This window comes from Podarcis pityusensis (assembly GCF_964106645.2).
Source record: "Podarcis pityusensis genome assembly, chromosome: 4".
In the NCBI taxonomy this organism is placed as follows: domain Eukaryota; kingdom Metazoa; phylum Chordata; class Lepidosauria; order Squamata; family Lacertidae; genus Podarcis; species Podarcis pityusensis.
In genome coordinates, this window is record NC_138027.1 from 92,388,272 (window position 1) to 92,408,083 (window position 19,812).

Below are 19,812 nucleotides of genomic sequence, written 5' to 3' on the forward strand. Positions count from 1 at the left end.
AAAACATTTTTTTGAAAAAATTCCCAAGCCCCGGGGTCAGAATTTCATCAAAAATCTGAAGTTCTCCTATTCACTCAAAAATGGTGCCAAACGGTTGCAAATGCTCCCCTGAGAGGTTTGGCGGTCAAAACAGAAGGCTTTTTATCACAGCAGAAGAAATCAGCCCTCGACAAGTTAACCGGGAGAAAAAGATTTTTTTGAAAAAATCCCTAAGCCCCGGGGTCACAATTTCATCAAAAATCTGACTTTCGGCAATTCACTCAAAAATGGTGCCAAACTGTTGCAAATGCTCCCCTGAGATGTTTTACGGTCGAAACAGAAGGCTCTTTATCTCAGGACAAGAAATCAGCCCTCAACAACTTCACAGGCAGAAAAAGATTTTTTTGAAAAAATCGCTAAGCCCCGGGGTCACAATTTCAGCAAAAATCTGACTTTCGGCAATTCACTCAAAAATGGTGCCAAACGGTTGCAAATGCTCCTCTGAAAGGTTTGCCGGTCGAAACAGAAGGCTCTTTATCACAGGACAAGAAATCAGCCCTCAACAACTTCACCGGCAGAAAAAGATTTTTTTGAAAAAATCCCTAAGCCCCCGGGGTCACAATTTCATAAAAAATCTGACTTTCGGCAATTCACTCAAAAATGCTGCCAAACAGTTGCAAATGCTCCCCTGAAAGGTTTGCCGGTCGAAAAAGAAGGCTTTTTATCACAGGACAAGAATTCAGCCCTCAACAACTTCACCGGCAGAAAAAGATTTTTTTGAAAAAATGCCTAAGCCCAGGGGTCACAATTTCAGCGAAAATCTGACTTTCGGCAATTCATTCAAAAATAGTGCCAAATACTTGCAAAAGCTCCCCTGAGAGGTTTTGCGGTCGAAACAAAAGGCTTTTATCACAGGAAAAGAAATCAGCCCTCAACAACTTAACCGGCAGAAAAAGATTTTTTTGAAAAAATTCCCAAGCCCCGGGATCAGAATTTCATCAAAAATCTGAAGTTCTCCAATTCACTCAAAAATGGTGCCAAACGGTTGCAAATGCTCCCCTGAGAGGTTTGGCGGTCAAAACAGAAGGCTTTTTATCACAGCACAAGAAAACAGCCCTCAAGAACTTCACCGGCAAAAAAAGATTTTTTTGAAAAAATCCCTAAGCCCCCGGGGTCACAATTTCATCAAAAAACTGACTTTCGGCAATTCACTTAACAATGGTGCCAAAAGGTTGCAAATGCTCCCCTGAGAGGTTTGGCGGTGAAAACAGAAGGCTTTTTATCACAGGACAAGAAATCAGCCCTCAACAACTTCACCGGCAGAAAAAGATTTTCTTGAAAAAATCCCTAAGCCCCGGGGTCACAATTTCCGGAAAAATCTGACTTTCAGCAATTCACTCAAAAATGGTGCCAAACGGTTGCAAATGCTCCCCTGAAAGGTTTGGCGGTCGAAACAGAAGGATTTTTATCACAGGAGAAGAAATCAGCCCTCAACAACTTAACTCGCAGAAAAAGATTTTTTTGAAAAAAATCCCTAAGCCCCGGGGTCACAATTTCAGAAAAAATCTGACCTTCGGCAATTCATTCAAAAATAGTGCCAAATGCTTGCAAAAGCTCCCCTGAGAGGTTTTGCGGTCGAAACAGAAGGCTTTTTATCACAGAACAAGAAATCAGCCCTCAACAACTTAACCGGCAGAAAAGATTTTTTTGAAAAAATCCCTAAGCCACGGGGTCACAATTTCAGCAAAAATCTGAAGTTCTCCAATTCACTCAAAAATAGTGCCAAATGCTTGCAAAAACTCCCCTGAGAGGTTTTGCCGTCGAAACAGAAGGCTTTTTATCACAGGACAAGAAATCCGCCCTCAACAACTTCACTGGCAGAAATTTTTTTTTTGAAAAAATCCCTAAGACCGGGATCACAATTTCATAAAAAATCTGAAGTTCTCCTATTCACTCAAAAATGGTGCCAAATGGTTGCAAATGCTCCCCTGAGAGGTTTTGCGTTCGAAACAGAAGGCTTTTATCACAAGATAAGAAATCAGCCCTCAACAACTTCACTCACAGAAAAAGATTTTTTTGAAAAAAAATCCCTAAGCCCCGGGGTCACAATTTCATCACAAATCTGACTTTCGGCAATTCACTCAAAAATGGTGCCAAACGGTTGCAAATACTCGAGGTTTGGCGGTCGAAACAGAAGGCTTTTTATCACAGGAGAAGAAATCAGCCCTCAACAACTTCACTCACAGAAAAAGATTTTTCTGAAAAAATCCCTAAGCCCCGGGGTCACAATTTCAGCAAAAATCTGACTTTCGGCAATTCACTCAAAAATGGTGCCAAACGGTTGCAAATGCTCCCCTGAAAGGTTTGGCGGTCAAAACAGAAGCCTCTTTATCACAGGAGAAGAAATCAGCCCTCAACAACTCCACCGGCAGAAAAAGATTTTTTTGAAAAAATCCCTAAGCCCCGGGGTCACAATTTCAGCAAAAATCTGAAGTTTTCCAATTCACTCAAAAATGGTGCCAAACGGTTGCAAATGCTCCCCTGAGAGGTTTGACGGTCAAAACAGAAGGCTTTTTATCACAGCTCAAGAAATCAGCCCTCGACAAGTTAACCGGGAGAAAAAGATTTTTTTGAAAAAATCCCTAAGCCCCGGGGTCACGATTTCATCAAAAATCTGAAGTTCTCCAATTCACTCAAAAATGGTGCCAAACTGTTGCAAATGCTCCCCTGAGAGGAATGGCGTTTCAAATAGAAGGCTTTTTATAGTAGGACAAGAAATCAGCCCTCAACAACTTCACCGGCAGAAAAAGATTTTTTTGAAAAAATCCCTAAGCCCCGGGGTCACAATTTCAGGAAAAATCTGACTTTCGGCAATTCACTTAAAAATGGTGCCAAACGCTTGCAAATGCTCCCCTGAAAGGTTTGGCGGTCGAAACAGAAGGCTCTTTATCACAGGACAAGAAATCAGCCCTCAACAACTCCACCGGCAGAAAAAGATTTTTTTGAAAAAATTCCCAAGCCCCGGGGTCAGAATTTCATCAAAAATCTGAAGTTCTCCAATTCACTCAAAAATGGTGCCAAACGGTTGCAAATGCTCCCCTGAGAGGTTTGACGGTCAAAACAGAAGGCTTTTTATCACAGCTCAAGAAATCAGCCCTCGACAAGTTAACCGGGAGAAAAAGATTTTTTTGAAAAAATCCCTAAGCCCCGGGGTCACGATTTCATCAAAAATCTGAAGTTCTCCAATTCACTCAAAAATGGTGCCAAACTGTTGCAAATGCTCCCCTGAGAGGAATGGCGTTTCAAATAGAAGGCTTTTTATAGTAGGACAAGAAATCAGCCCTCAACAACTTCACCGGCAGAAAAAGATTTTTTTGAAAAAATCCCTAAGCCCCGGGGTCACAATTTCAGGAAAAATCTGACTTTCGGCAATTCACTTAAAAATGGTGCCAAACGCTTGCAAATGCTCCCCTGAAAGGTTTGGCGGTCGAAACAGAAGGCTCTTTATCACAGGACAAGAAATCAGCCCTCAACAACTCCACCGGCAGAAAAAGATTTTTTTGAAAAAATTCCCAAGCCCCGGGGTCAGAATTTCATCAAAAATCTGAAGTTCTCCAATTCACTCAAAAATGGTGCCAAACGGTTGCAAATGCTCCCCTGAGAGGTTTGCCGGTTGAAACAGAAGGCTTTTTATCAGAGCACAAGAAATCAGCCCTTAACAACTTCACCGGCAGAAAAAGATTTTTTTGAAAAAATCCCTAAGCCCTGTGGTCACTATTTCATCAAAAATCTGAAGTTCTCCTATTCACTCAAAAATGGTGTCAAATGGTTGCAAATGCTCCCCTGAGAGGTTTTGCGGTCGAAACAGAAGGCTCTTTATCACAGGACAAGAAATCAGCCCTCAACAACTCCACCGGCAGAAAAAGATTTTTTTGAAAAAATCCCTAAGCCCCCGTGGTCACAATTTCATAAAAAATCTGACTTTCGGCAATTCACTCAAAAATGCTGCCAAACAGTTGCAAATGCTCCCCTGAAAGGTTTGGCGGTCGAAACAGAAGGCTTTTTATCACAGGAGAAGAAACCAGCCCTCGACAAGTTATTATTATTTTTTTATAAATATTTATTAGGGTTTACAATACAAATAGATATAATAAACAAAATAACATATGTTATAACATAATTTCACATCTTCTTTGGACTCCCTCACATCTCCCGCTCCCACTTTCATCGTAATAAATTTTTACCAGCAATTTATCATCTTGTTTGCATTTATATCCCAACTATTTATTTATAGTCTAATAATTCTCGAAAAAATTTATATTTTCTCATTCTCACTTATCATCCTGAATCATCTAATTTAGTGGTGCTCAATTATTTATGATCTAGCATCCTGTTTAACATTCAATCAAATTACAATATTTTTGTAGATAAATCTTGAATTTCTTCCAATCCTCCTCCATCCTCTCTTCTCCCAGGTCTCGGATTCTGCCGGTCATCTCAGCCAATTCCATATAGTCCATCAGTTGCATCTGCCATTCTTCCAGTGTGGGTAGATCTTGAGTTTTCCAGTGTTTTGCAAGAAGTATCCTTGCTGCTGTTGTTGCATACATAAAAAATGTCCGGTCCTTCTTTGCCACCCCTTGGCCGACAATACCCAAAAGAAAGGCCTCTGGTTTCTTTGTGAAGGTATACTTAAATACCTTTTTCAGTTCATTATAGATCATTTCCCAGAACGCCTTCACTTTAGGGCAGGTCCACCAGAGGTGGAAGAATGTTCCTTCGCTCTCTTTACATTTCCAGCACTTATTATCAGACAGGTGGTATATTTTTGCAAGTTTGACTGGGGTCATATACCATCTATATATCATTTTCATTACATTTTCTTTCAAAGCATTACATGCAGTAAAGTTCAACCCAGTACTCCACAACCTTTCCCAGTCCTCAAACATGATATTATACCCAATGTCCTGCGCCCACCTTATCATAGCCGATTTAACCATTTCATCTTGTGTATTCCATTTTAACAGCAAGTTATACATTCTTGAAAGTACCTTAGTCTTTGGTTCTAACAGTTCTGTTTCTAGTTTCGATTTCTCCACCTGGAACCCTAGTTTCTTGTCATTTTTAAAAACTTCTTTAATCTGAGCATAGTGTAACCAGTCTCACACTTTATCCTTCATTTTCTCCAAACTCTGCAATTATCAGTTATCTCCATCTTTTTCTAGTATTTCCCAGTATTTTGGCCATTTGGCCTCCATATTGGGTCTTTCTCGGGCCTTAGCTTCCAAAGGTGAAAGCCACCTTGGAGTTTTATTTTCCAGCAAGTCTTTATATTTTGTCCAGACATTAAACAGTGATTTTCTGACAATATGGTTCTTAAAGGCCTTATTGATTTTAACCTTGTCGTACCATAAGTATGCATGCCATCCAAAAGTGTTGTTAAACCCTTCCAAGTCCAACACATCAGTGTCTACGAGAAGTAGCCAGTCTTTTAGCCAGCAGAAAGCTGCGGCCTCATAATACAGCTTTAAGTCTGGCAGAGCAAAGCCCCCTCTTTCTTTCGCATCTGTTAATATCTTAAACTTAATTCTGGGCTTTTTGCCCTGCCAGACAAACTTAGAGATATCTCTCTGCCACTTCTGAAAACACTCTGTCTTATCCCCAGCCCTCGACAAGTTAACCGGGAGAAAAATATTTTTTTGAAAAAATTCCTAAGCCCCGGGGTCACAAGTTCAGCAAAAATCTGACTTTCGGCAATTCACTCAAAAATAGTGCCTAATGCTTGGAAAAGCTCCGCTGAGAGGTTTTGCGGTCGAAACAGAAGGCTTTTTATCACAGGAAAAGAAATCAGCCCTCAACAAATTAACCGGCAGATAAAGATTTTTTTGAAAAAATTCCCAAGCCCCGGGGTCAGAATTTCATCAAAAATCTGAAGTTCTCCAATTCACTCAAAAATGGTGCCAAACGGTTGCAAATGCTCCCCTGAGAGGTTTGGCGGTCGAAACAGAAGGCTTTTTATCACAGCACAAGAAAACAGCCCTCAACAACTTCACCGGCAAAAAAGATTTTTTTGAAAAAATCCCTAAGCCCCAGGGACACTATTTCATCAAAAATCTGAAGTTCTCCTATTCACTCAAAAATGTTGCCTAATGCATGCAAAAGCTCCCCTGAGAGGTTTTGCGGTCGAAACAGAAGGCTTTTTATCACAGGAAAAGAAATCAGCCCTCAACAACTTAATCGGCAGAAAAAGATTTTTTTGAAAAAATTCCCTAGCCCCGGGGTCAGAATTTCATCAAAAATCTGAAGTTCTCCAATTCACTCAAAAATGGTGCCAAACGGTTGCAAATGCTCCCCTGAGAGGTTTGGCGGTCGAAACAGAAGGCTTTTTATCACAGGAAAAGAAATCAGCCCTCAACAACTTCAACGGCAGAAAAATATTTTTTGAAAAAATCCCTAAGCCCCGGGGTCACAATTTCAGGAAAAATCTGAAGTTCTCCAATTCACTCAAAAATGGTGCCAAACTGTTGCAAATGCTCCCCTGAGAGGAATGGCGTTTCAAATAGAAGGCTTTTTATAGTAGGACAAGAAATCAGCCCTCAACAACTTCACCGGCAGAAAAAGATTTTTTTGAAAAATTCCCTAGCCCCGGGGTCAGAATTTCATCAAAAATCTGAAGTTCTCCAATTCACTCAAAAATGGTGCCAAACGGTTGCAAATGCTCCCCTGAGAGGTTTGGCGGTCGAAACAGAAGGCTTTTTTTTCACAGCACAAGAAAACAGCACTCAACAACTTCAACGGCAGAAAAATATTTTTTTGAAAAAATCCCTAAGCCCCGGGGTCACAATTTCAGCAAAAATCTGAAGTTCTCCAATTCCCTCAAAAATGGTGCCAAACTGTTGCAAATGCTCCCCTAAGAGGTTTTGCGGTCTAAACAGAAGGCTTTTTATAGTAGGACAAGAAATCAGCCCTCGACAAGTTAACCGGCAGAAAAAGTTTTTTTTGAAAAAATCCCTAAGCCCCGGGGTCACAATTTCAGCAAAAATCTGACTTTCGGCAATTCACTCAAAAATGGTGCCAAACGGTTGCAAATGCTCCCTGAAAGGTTTGCCGGTCGAAAAAGAAGGCTTTTTATCACAGCACAAGAAATCAGCCCTCAACAACTTCGCCGACAGAAAAAGATTTTTTTTAAAAAATCCCTAAGCCCCGGGGTCAGAATTTCATAAAAAATCTGACTTTGGGGAATTCACTGAACAATGCTGCCAAACGGTTGGAATTGCTCCCCTGAAAGGTTTGGCGGTCAAAACAGAAGCCTTTTTATCACAGGAAAAGTAATCAGCCCTCGTCAAGTTGACCGGGAGGAAAAGATTTTTTTGAAAAAATCCCTAAGCCCCGGGGTCACAATTTCATCAAAAATCTGACTTTCGGCAATTCACTCAAAAATGGTGTCAAACGGTTGCAAATGCTCCTCTGAAAGGTTTGCCGGTCGAAACATAAGGCTTTTGATCAGAGCACAAGAAATCAGCCCTTAACAACTTCACCGGCAGAAAAAGATTTTTTTGAAAAAATCCCTAAGCCCCGGGGTCACAATTTCAGCAAAAATCTGACTTTCGGCAATTCACTCAAAAATGGTGCCAAACTGTTGCAAATGCTCCCCTAAGAGGTTTTGCGGTCTAAACAGAAGGCTTTTTATAGTAGGACAAGAAATCAGCCCTCAACAACTTCACCAGCAGAAAAAGTTTTTTTTGAAAAAATCCCTAAGCCCCGGGGTCACAATTTCAGCAAAAATCTGACTTTCGGCAATTCACTCAAAAATGGTGCCAAACGGTTGCAAATGCTCCCTGAAAGGTTTGCCGGTCGAAAAAGAAGGCTTTTTATCACAGCACAAGAAATCAGCCCTCAACAACTTCGCCGACAGAAAAAGATTTTTTTGAAAAAATCCCTAAGCCCCGGGGTCAGAATTTCATAAAAAATCTGACTTTGGGGAATTCACTGAACAATGCTGCCAAACGGTTGGAATTGCTCCCCTGAAAGGTTTGGCGGTCAAAACAGAAGCCTTTTTATCACAGGAAAAGTAATCAGCCCTCGTCAAGTTGACCGGGAGGAAAAGATTTTTTTGAAAAAATCCCTAAGCCCCGGGGTCACAATTTCATCAAAAATCTGACTTTCGGCAATTCACTCAAAAATGGTGTCAAACGGTTGCAAATGCTCCTCTGAAAGGTTTGCCGGTCGAAACAGAAGGCTTTTGATCAGAGCACAAGAAATCAGCCCTTAACAACTTCACCGGCAGAAAAAGATTTTTTTGAAAAAATCCCTAAGCCCCGGGGTCACAATTTCAGCAAAAATCTGACTTTCGGCAATTCACTCAAAAATGGTGCCAAACCGTTGCAAATGCTCCCCTGAAAGGTTTGCCGGTCGAAACAGAAGGCTTTTTATCACAGCACAAGAAATCAGCCCTCAACAACTTCGCCGACAGAAAAAGATTTTTTTGAAAAAATCCCTAAGCCCCGGAGTCAGAATTTCATAAAAAATCTGACTTTGGGGAATTCACTGAACAATGCTGCCAAACGGTTGGAATTGCTCCCCTGAAAGGTTTGGCGGTCAAAACAGAAGCCTTTTTATCACAGGAAAAGTAATCAGCCCTCGTCAAGTTGACCGGGAGGAAAAGATTTTTTTGAAAAAATCCCTAAGCCCCGGGGTCACAATTTCAGCAAAAATCTGACTTTCGGCAATTCACTCAAAAATGGTGCCAAACGGTTGCAAATGCTCCCCTGAAAAGTTTGCCGGTCGAAAAAGAAGGCTTTTTATCACAGCACAAGAAATCAGCCCTCAACAACTTCGCCGACAGAAAAAGATTTTTTTGAAAAAATCCCTAAGCCCCGGGGTCAGAATTTCATAAAAAATCTGACTTTGGGGAATTCACTGAACAATGCTGCCAAACGGTTGGAATTGCTCCCCTGAAAGGTTTGGCGGTCAAAACAGAAGCCTTTTTATCACAGGAAAAGTAATCAGCCCTCGTCAAGTTGACCGGGAGGAAAAGATTTTTTTGAAAAAATCCCTAAGCCCCGGGGTCACAATTTCAGCAAAAATCTGACTTTCGGCAATTCACTCAAAAATGGTGCCAAACCGTTGCAAATGCTCCCCTGAAAGGTTTGCCGGTCGAAACAGAAGGCTTTTTATCACAGCACAAGAAATCAGCCCTCAACAACTTCGCCGACAGAAAAAGATTTTTTTGAAAAAATCCCTAAGCCCCGGAGTCAGAATTTCATAAAAAATCTGACTTTGGGGAATTCACTGAACAATGCTGCCAAACGGTTGGAATTGCTCCCCTGAAAGGTTTGGCGGTCAAAACAGAAGCCTTTTTATCACAGGAAAAGTAATCAGCCCTCGTCAAGTTGACCGGGAGGAAAAGATTTTTTTGAAAAAATCCCTAAGCCCCGGGGTCACAATTTCATCAAAAATCTGACTTTCGGCAATTCACTCAAAAATGGTGTCAAACGGTTGCAAATGCTCCTCTGAAAGGTTTGCCGGTCGAAACAGAAGGCTTTTGATCAGAGCACAAGAAATCAGCCCTTAACAACTTCACCGGCAGAAAAAGATTTTTTTGAAAAAATCCGTAAGCCCCGGGGTCACTATTTCATCAAAAATCTGAAGTACTCCTATTCACTCAAAAATGGTGTCAAATGGTTGCAAATGCTCCCCTGAGAGGTTTTGCGGTCGAAACAGAAGGCTTTTTATCACAGGATAAGAAATCAGCCCTCGACAAGTTAACCGGGAGAAAAAGATTTTTTTGAAAAAATGCCTAAGCCCCGGGGTCACAATTTCAGGAAAAATCTGACTTTCGGCAATTCACTTAAAAATGGTGCCAAACGCTTGCAAATGCTCCCCTGAAAGGTTTGGCGGTCGAAACAGAAGGCTCTTTATCACAGGACAAGAAATCAGCTCTCAACATCTCCACCGGCAGAAAAAGATTTTTTTGAAAAAATCCCTAAGCCCCGGGGTCACAATTTCAGTAAAAATCTGACTTTCGGCTATTTACTCAAAAATGGTGCCAAACGGTTGCAAATGCTCCTCTGAAAGGTTTGCCGGCCGAAACAGAAGGCTTTTTATCAGAGCACAAGAAATCAGCCCTTAACAACTTCACCGGCAGAAAAAGATTTTTTTGAAAAAATCCCTAAGCCCTGTGGTCACTATTTCATCAAAAATCTGAAGTTCTCCTATTCACTCAAAAATGGTGTCAAATGGTTGTAAATGCTCCCCTGAGAGGTTTTGCGGTCGAAACAGAAGGCTTCTTATCACAGGACAAGAAATCAGCCCTCAACAACTCCACCGGCAGAAAAAGATTTATTTGAAAAAATCCCTAAGCCCCCGTGGTCACAAATTCATAAAAAATCTGACTTTCGGCAATTCACTCAAAAATGGTGCCAAATGCTTGCAAATGCTCCCCTGAAAGGTTTGGCGGTGGAAACAGAAGGCTTTTTATCACAGGAGAAGAAACCAGCCCTCGACAAGTTAACCGGGAGAAAAAGATTTTTTTGAAAAAATCCCTAAGCCCCGGGGTCACAATTTCAGGAAAAATCTGACTTTCGGCAATTCACTCAAAAATGGTGCCAAACGGTTGCAAATGCTCCTCTGAAAGGTTTGCCGGCCGAAACAGAAGGCTTTTTATCACAGGAGAAGAAACCAGCCCTCGACAAGTTAACCAGGAGAAAAAGATTTTTTTGAAAAAATCCCTAAGCCCCGGGGTCACAATTTCAGCAAAAATATGACTTTCGGCAATTCACTCAAAAATAGTGCCTAATGCTTGCAAAAGCTCCTCTGAGAGGTTTTGCGGTCGAAACAGAAGGCTTTTTATCACAGGACAAGAAATCAGCCCTCAACAAATTAACCGGCAGAAAAAGATTTTTTTGAAAAAATTCCCAAGCCCCGGGGTCAGAATTTCATCAAAAATCTGAAGTTCTCCAATTCACTCAAAAATGGTGCCAAACGGTTGCAATTGCTCCCCTGAGAGGCTTGGCGGTCAAAACAGAAGTCTTTTTATCACAGCACAAGAAAACAGCCCTCAACAACTTCAACGGCAGAAAAATATTTTTTTGAAAAAATCCCTAAGCCCTGGAGTCACAATTTCAGCAAAAATCTGACTTTCGGCAATTCACTCAAAAATAGTGCCTAATGCTTGGAAAAGCTCCCCTGAGAGGTTTGGCGGTCGAAACAGAAGGCTTTTTATCACAGGAAAAGAAATCAGCCCTCAACAACTTCAACGGCAGAAAAAGATTTTTTTGAAAAAATCCCTAAGCCCCGGGGTCACAATTTCAGAAAAAATCTGAAGTTCTCCAATTCACTCAAAAATGGTGCCAAACGGTTGCAAATGCTCCCCTTAGAGGTTTGGCGGTCGAAACAGAAGGCTTTTTATCACCGGAGAAAAAATCAGCCCTCAACAACTTCACCGGCAGAAAAAGATTTTTTTGAAAAAATCCCTAAGCCCCGGGGTCACAATTTCAGGAAAAATCTGAAGTTCGGCAATTCATTCAAAAATGGTGCCAAACTGTTGCAAATACTCCCCTTAGAGGTTTGGAGGTCGAAACAGAAGGCTTTTTATCACAGGACAAGAAATCAGCCCTCAACAACTTCACCGGCAGAAAAAGATTTTTTTGAATAAATTCCCAAGCCCCGGGGTCAGAATTTCATCAAAAATCTGAAGTTCTCCAATTCACTCAAAAATGGTGATACACGGTTGCAAATGCTCCCCTGAGAGGTTTGGTGGTCGAAACAGAAGGCTTTTTATCACAGCACAAGAAAACAGCCCTCAACAACTTCAACGGCAGAAAAATATTTTTTTGAAAAAATCCCTAAGCCCCGGGGTCACTATTTCATCAAAAATCTGAAGTTCTCCAATTCACTCAAAAATGGTGCCAAACTGTTGCAAATGCTCCCCTGAGAGGAATGGCGTTTGAAATAGAAGCCTTTTTATAGTAGGACAAGAAATCAGCCCTCAACAACTTCACCGGCAGAAAAAGATTTTTGTGAAAAAATCCCTAAGCCCCGGGGTCACAATTTCAGCAAAAATCAGATTTTCGGCAATTCACTCAAAAATGGTGCCAAACGGTTGCAAATACTCCCCTTAGAGCTTTGGCGGTCGAATCAGAAGGCTTTTAATCACAGGAGAAGAAATCAGCCCTCAGCAATTTAACTCGCAGAAAAAGATTTTTTTGAAAAAATCCCTAAGCCCCGGGGTCACAATTTCAGGAAAAATCTGACTTTTGGCAATTGACTCAAAAATACTGCCAAATGCTTGGAAAAGCTCCCCTGAGAGGTTTTGCGGTCGAAACAGAAGGCTTTTTATCACAGGAAAAGAAATCAGCCCTCAACAACTTAACCGGCAGAAAAAGATTTTTTTGAAAAAATTCCCAAGCTCCGGGATCAGAATTTCATCAAAAATCTAAAGTTCTCCAATTCACTCAAAAATGGTGCCAAAGGGTTGCCAATGCTCCCCTTAGAAGTTTTGCGGTCGAAACAGAAGGCTTTTTATCACAGGATAAGAAATCAGCCCTCTACAAGTTAACCGGGAGAAAAAGATTTTTTTGAAAAAATCCCTAAGCCCCGGGGTCACAATTTCAGCAAAAACCTGACTTTCGGCAATTCACTCAAAAATAGTGCCTAATGCTTGCAAAAGCTCCTCTGAGAGGTTTTGCGGTCGAAACAGAAGGCTTTTTATCACAGGGAAAGAAATTAGCCCTCAACAACTTAACCGGCAGAAAAAGATTTTTTTGAAAAAATTCCCAAGCCCCGGGGTCAGAATTTCAGCAAAAATCTGACTTTCGGCAATTCACTCAAAAATGGTGCCAAACGGTTGCAGATGCTCCTCTGAAAGGTTTCCCGGTCGAAACAGAAGCCGTTTTATCAGAGCACAAGAAATCAGCCCTTAACAACTTCAGCGGCAGAAAAAGATTTTTTTGGAAACATCCCTAAGCCCCGGGGTCACTATTTCATAAAAAATCTGAAGTTCTCCTATTCACTCAAAAATGGTGTCAAATGGTTGCTAATGCTCCTCTGAGAGGTTTTGCGTTCGAAACAGAAGGCTTTTATCACAGGATAAGAAATCAGCCCTCGACAAGTTAACCGGCAGAAAAAGATTTTTTTGAATAAATTCCCAAGCCCCGGGGTCAGAATTTCATCAAAAATCTGAAGTTCTCCAATTCACTCAAAAATGGTGCCAAACGGTTGCAAATTCTCCCCTGAGAGGTTTGGTGGTCGAAACAGAAGGCTTTTTATCACAGCACAAGAAAACAGCCCTCAACAACTTACACGGCAGAAAAATATTTTTTTGAAAAAATCCCTAAGCCCCGGGGTCACAATTTCAGGAAAAATCTGAAGTGCTCCAATTCACTCAAAAATGGTGCCAAACTGTTGCAAATACTCCCCTTAGAGGTTTGGGGGTCGAAACAGAAGGCTTTTTATCGCAGGAGAAGAAATCAGCCCTCAGCAATTTAACTCGCAGAAAAAGATTTTTTTGAAAAAATCCCTAAGCCCCGGGGTCACAATTTCAGCAAAAATCTGAAGTTCTCCAATTCACTCAAAAATGGTGCCAAACTGTTGCAAATGCTCCCCTGAGAGGTATGGCGTTCGAAATAGAAGCCTTTTTATAGTAGGACAAGAAATCAGCCCTCAACAACTTCACCGGCAGAAAAAGATTTTTTTGAAAAAATCCCTAAGCCCCGGGGTCACAGTTTCAGCAAAAATCTGACTTTCGGCAATTCACTCAAAAATAGTGCCTAATGCTTGCATAAGCTCCCCTGAGAGGTTTTGCGGTCGAAACAGAAGGCTTTTTATCTCAGGAAAAGAAATCAGCCCTCAACAACTTAACCGGCAGAAAAAGATTTTTTTGAAAAAATTCCCAAGCCCTTGGGTCAGAATTTCATCAAAAATCTGAAGTTCTCCAATTCACTCAAAAATGGTGCCAAACTGTTGCAAATGCTCCCCTGAGAGGTATGGCGTTCGAAATAGAAGGCTTTTTATAGTAGGACTAGAAATCAGCCCTCAACAACTTCACCGGGAGAAAAAGATTTTTTTGAAAAAATCCCTAAGCCCCGGGGTCACAATTTCAGGAAAAATCTGACTTTCGGCAATTCACTTAATAATGGTACCAAACTTTTGCAAATACTACTCTGAAAGGTTTGCCAATCGAAACAGAAGGCTTTTTATCACAGGACAAGAAATCAGCCATTGGCAAGTTAACCGGGAGAATTTTTTTTTTTTTTGAAAAAATCCCTAAGCCCCGGGGTCACAATTTCAGCAAAAATCAGATTTTCAGCAATTCACTCAAAAATGGTGCCAAACGGTTGCAAATACTCCCCTTAGAGGTTTGGCGGTCGAAACAGAAGGCTTTTTATCACAGGAGAAGAAATCAGCCCTCAGCAATTTAACTCGCAGAAAAAGATTTTTTTGAAAAAATCCCTAAGCCCCGGGGTCACAATTTCAGCAAAAATCTGACTTTCGGCAATTCACTTAATAATGGTGCCAAACTTTTGCAAATACTACTCTGAAAGGTTTGCCAATCGAAACAGAAGGCTTTTTATCACAGGACAAGAAATCAGCCATTGGCAAGTTAACCGGGAGAATTTTTTTTTTTAAAAAAAATCCCTAAGCCCCGGGGTCACAATTTCATCAAAAATCTGAAGTTCTCCTATTCACTCAAAAATGGTGTCAAATGGTTGCAAATGCTCCCCTGAGAGGTTTTGCGGTCGAAACAGAAGGCATTTTATCACAGGATAAGAAATCAGCCCTCGACAAGTTAACCGGGAGAAAAAGATTTTTTTGAAAAAATCCCTAAGCCCCGGGGTCACAATTTCAGGAAAAATCTGACTTTCGGCAATTCACTCAAAAATAGTGCCTAATGCTTGCAAAAGCTCCCCTGAGAGGTTTTGCGGTCGAAACAGAAGGCTTTTTATCTCAGGAAAAGAAATCAGCCCTCAACAACTTAACCGGCAGAAAAAGATTTTTTTGAAAAAATTCCCAAGCCCTTGGGTCAGAATTTCATCAAAAATCTGAAGTTCTCCAATTCACTCAAAAATGGTGCCAAACTGTTGCAAATGCTCCCCTGAGGGGTATGGCGTTCGAAATAGAAGGCTTTTTATAGTAGGACTAGAAAGCAGCCCTCAACAACTTCACCGGCAGAAAAAGATTTTTTTGAAAAAATCCCTAAGCCCCGGGGTCACAATTTCAGCAAAAATCTGACTTTCGGCAATTCACTTAATAATGGTACCAAACTTTTGCAAATACTACTCTGAAAGGTTTGCCAATCGAAACAGAAGGCTTTTTATCACAGGACAAGAAATCAGCCATTGGCAAGTTAACCGGGAGAATTTTTTTTTTTTAAAAAAATCCCTAAGCCCCGGGGTCACAATTTCATCAAAAATCTGAAGTTCTCCTATTCACTCAAAAATGGTGTCAAATGGTTGCAAATGCTCCCCTTGGAGGTTTTGCGGTCGAAACAGAAGGCTTTTTATCACAGGATAAGAAATCAGCCCTCGACAAGTTAACCGGGAGAAAAAGATTTTTTTGAAAAAATCCCTAAGCCCCGGGGTCACAATTTCAGGAAAAATCTGACTTTCGGCAATTCACTCAAAAATAGTGCCTAATGCTTGCAAAAGCTCCCCTGAGAGGTTTTGCGGTCGAAACAGAAGGCTCTTTATCACAGGACAAGAAATCAGCCCTCAACAACTCCACCGGCAGAAAAAGATTTTTTTGAAAAAATTCCCAAGCCCCGGGGTCAGAATTTAATCAAAAATCTGAAGTTCTCCAATTCACTCAAAAATGGTGCCAAACGGTTGCAAATGCTCCCCTGAGAGGTTTGGTGGTCGAAACAGAAGGCTTTTTATCACAGCACAAGAAAACAGCCCTCAACAAGTTCACCGGCAGAAAAATATTTTTTTGAAAAAATCCCTAAGCCCCGGGGTCACAATTTCAGGAAAAATCTGAAGTTCTCCAATTCACTCAAAAATGGTGCCAAACTGTTGCAAATACTCCCCCTAGAGGTTTGGGGGTCGAAACAGAAGGCTTTTTATCACAGGAGAAGAAATCAGCCCTCAGCAATTTAACTCGCAGAAAAAGATTTTTTTGAAAAAATTCCCAAGCCCTTGGGTCAGAATTTCATCAAAATTCTGAAGTTCTCCAATTCACTCAAAAATGGTGCCAAACTGTTGCAAATGCTCCCCTGAGAGGTATGGCGTTCGAAATAGAAGGCATTTTATAGTAGGACTAGAAATCAGCCCTCAACAACTTCACCGGCAGAAAAAGATTTTTTTGAAAAAATCCCTAAGCCCCGGGGTCACAATTTCAGCAAAAATCAGATTTTCGGCAATTCACTCAAAAATGGTGCCAAACGGTTGCAAATACTCCCCTTAGAGGTTTGGCGGTCGAAACAGAAGGCTTTTTATCACAGGAGAAGAAATCAGCCCTCAGCAATTTAACTCGCAGAAAAAGATTTTTTTGAAAAAATCCCTAAGCCCCGGGGTCACAATTTCAGCAAAAATCTGACTTTCGGCAATTCACTTAATAATGGTGCCAAACTTTTGCAAATACTACTCTGAAAGGTTTGCCAATCGAAACAGAAGGCTTTTTATCACAGGACAAGAAATCAGCCATTGGCAAGTTAACCGGGAGAATTTTTTTTTAAAAAAAAAATCCCTAAGCCCCGGGGTCACAATTTCATCAAAAATCTGAAGTTCTCCTATTCACTCAAACATGGTGTCAAATGGTTGCAAATGCTCCCCTTAGAGGTTTTGCGGTCGAAACAGAAGGCTTTTTATCACAGGATAAGAAATCAGCCCTCGACAAGTTAACCGGGAGAAAAAGATTTTTTTGAAAAAATCCCTAAGCCCCGGGGTCACAATTTCAGGAAAAATCTGACTTTCGGCAATTCACTCAAAAATAGTGCCTAATGCTTGCAAAAGCTCCCCTGAGAGGTTTTGCGGTCGAAACAGAAGGCTCTTTATCACAGGACAAGAAATCAGCCCTCAACAACTCCACCGGCAGAAAAAGATTTTTTTGAAAAAATTCCCAAGCCCCGGGGTCAGAATTTCAGCAAAAATCTGACTTTCGGCAATTCACTCAAAAATGGTGCCAAACGGTTGCAGATGCTCCTCTCAAAGGTTTGCCGGTCGAAACAGAAGCCTTTTTATCAGAGCACAAGAAATCAGCCCTTAACAACTTCAGCGGCAGAAAAAGATTTTTTTGGAAACATCCCTAAGCCCCGGGGTCACTATTTCATAAAAAATCTGAAGTTCTCCTATTCACTCAAAAATGGTACCAAACGGTTGCAGATGCTCCTCTCAAAGGTTTGCCGGTCGAAACAGAAGCCTTTTTATCACAGGACAAGAAATCAGCCCTCAACAACTTAACCGGCAGAAAAGATTTTTTTAAAAAAATCCCTAAGCCCCGGGGTCACAATTTCATCAAAAATCTGACTTTCGGCAATTCACTTAATAATGGTGCCAAACTTTTGCAAATACTCCACTGAAAGGTTTGCCGATCGAAACAGAAGGCTTTTTCTCACAGGACAAGAAATCAGCCATTGGCAAGTTAACCGGGAGAATGTTTTTTTTTTTTGAAAAAATCCCTAAGCCCCGGGGTCACAATTTCATCAAAAATCTGACTTTCAGCAATTCACTCAAAAATGGTGCCAAACGGTTGCAAAAGCTGCTCTGAGAGGTTTTGCGGTCGAAACAGAAGGCTTTTTATCACAGGATAAGAAATCAGCCCTCGACAAGTTAACCGGGAGAAAAAGATCTTTTTTGAAAAAATCCCTAAGCCCCGGGGTCACAATTTCAGGAAAAATCTGAAGTTCTCCAATTCACTCAAAAATGGTGCCAAACTGTTGCAAATACTCCCCTTAGAGGTTTGGCGTTCGAAACAGACGGCTTTTTATCACAGGAAAAGAAATCAGCCCTCAACAACTTAACCGGCAGAAAAAGATTTTTTTGAAAAAATTCCCAAGCCCCGGGGTCAGAATTTCATCAAAAATCTGAAGTTCTCCTATTCACTCAAAAATGGTGCCAAACGGTTGCAAATGCTCCCCTGAGAGGTTTGGCGGTCAAAACAGAAGGCTTTTTATCACAGCACAAGAAATAAGCCCTCAACAAGTTAAGCGGGACAAAAAGATTTTTTTGAAAAAAATCCCTAAGCCCCGGGGTCACAATTTCAGCAAAAACCTGACTTTCGGCAATTCACTCAAAAATAGTGCCTAATGCTTGCAAAAGCTGCTCTGAGAGGTTTTGCGGTCGAAACAGAAGGCTTTTTATCAGAGGGAAAGAAATTAGCCCTCAACAACTTAACCCGTAGAAAAAGATTTTTTTGAAAAAATTCCCAAGCCCCGGGATCACTATTTCATCAAAAATCTGAAGTTCTCCTATTCACTCAAAAATGGTGTCAAATGGTTGCAAATACTCCCCTTAGAGGTTTGGCGGTCGAAACAGAAGGCTTTTTATCACAGGAGAAGAAATCAGCCCTCAACAACTTCACTGGCAGAAAAAGATTTTTTTGAAAAAATCCCTAAGCCCCGGGGTCACAATTTCAGCAAAAATCTGACTTTCGGCAATTCACTCAAAAATGGTGCCAAACGGTTTCAGATGCTCCTCTGAAAGGTTTGGCGGTCGAAACAGAAGGCTTTTTATCACAGCACAAGAAAACAGCCCTCAACAACTTCACCGGCAGAAAAATATTTTTTTGAAAAAATCCCTAAGCCCCGGGGTCACAATTTCATCAAAAATCTGAAGTTCTCCAATTCACTCAAAAATGGTGCCAAACGGTTGCAAATGCTCCCCTGAGAGGTTTGGCGGTCGAAACAGAAGGCTTTTTATCACAGCACAAGAAAACAGCCCTCAACAACTTCAACGGCAGAAAAAGATTTTTTTGAAAAAATCCCTAAGCCCCGGGGTCACAATTTCAGCAAAAACCTGACTTTCGGCAATTCACTCAAAAATAGTGCGTAATGCTTGCAAAAGCTCCTCTGAGAGGTTTTGCGGTCGAAACAGAAGGCTTATTATCACAAGAGAAGAAATCAGCCCTCAGCAATTTAACCGGCAGAAAAAGATTTTTTTGAAAAAATTCCCAAGCCCCGGGGTCAGAATTTCAGCAAAAATCTGACTTTCGGCAATTCACTCAAAAATGGTGCCAAACGGTTGCAGATGCTCCTCTCAAAGGTTTGCCGGTCGAAACAGAAGCCTTTTTATCAGAGCACAAGAAATCAGCCCTTAACAACTTCAGCGGCAGAAAAAGATTTTTTTGGAAACATCCCTAAGCCCCGGGGTCACTATTTCATAAAAAATCTGACTTTCGGCAATTCACTCAAAAATGGTCCCAAACGGTTGCAAATGCTCCCCTGAGAGGTTTGGCGTTCGAAACAGAAGGCTTTTATCATAGGATAAGAAATCAGCCCTCAACAACTTAACCGGCAGAAAAGATTTTTTTAAAAAAATCCCTAAGCCCCGGGGTCACAATTTCAGCAAAAATCTGACTTTCGGCAATTCACTCAAAAATGGTCCCAAACGGTTGCAAATGCTCCCCTGAGAGGTTTGGCGTTCGAAACAGAAGGCTTTTATCATAGGATAAGAAATCAGCCCTCAACAACTTAACCGGCAGAAAAGATTTTTTTAAAAAAATCCCTAAGCCCCGGGGTCACAATTTCAGCAAAAATCTGACTTTCGGCAATTCACTTAATAATGGTGCCAAACTTTTGCAAATACTCCTCTGAAAGGTTTGCCGATCGAAACAGAAGGCTTTTTATCACAGGACAAGAAATCAGCCATTGGCAAGTTAACCGGGAGAATTTTTTTTTAA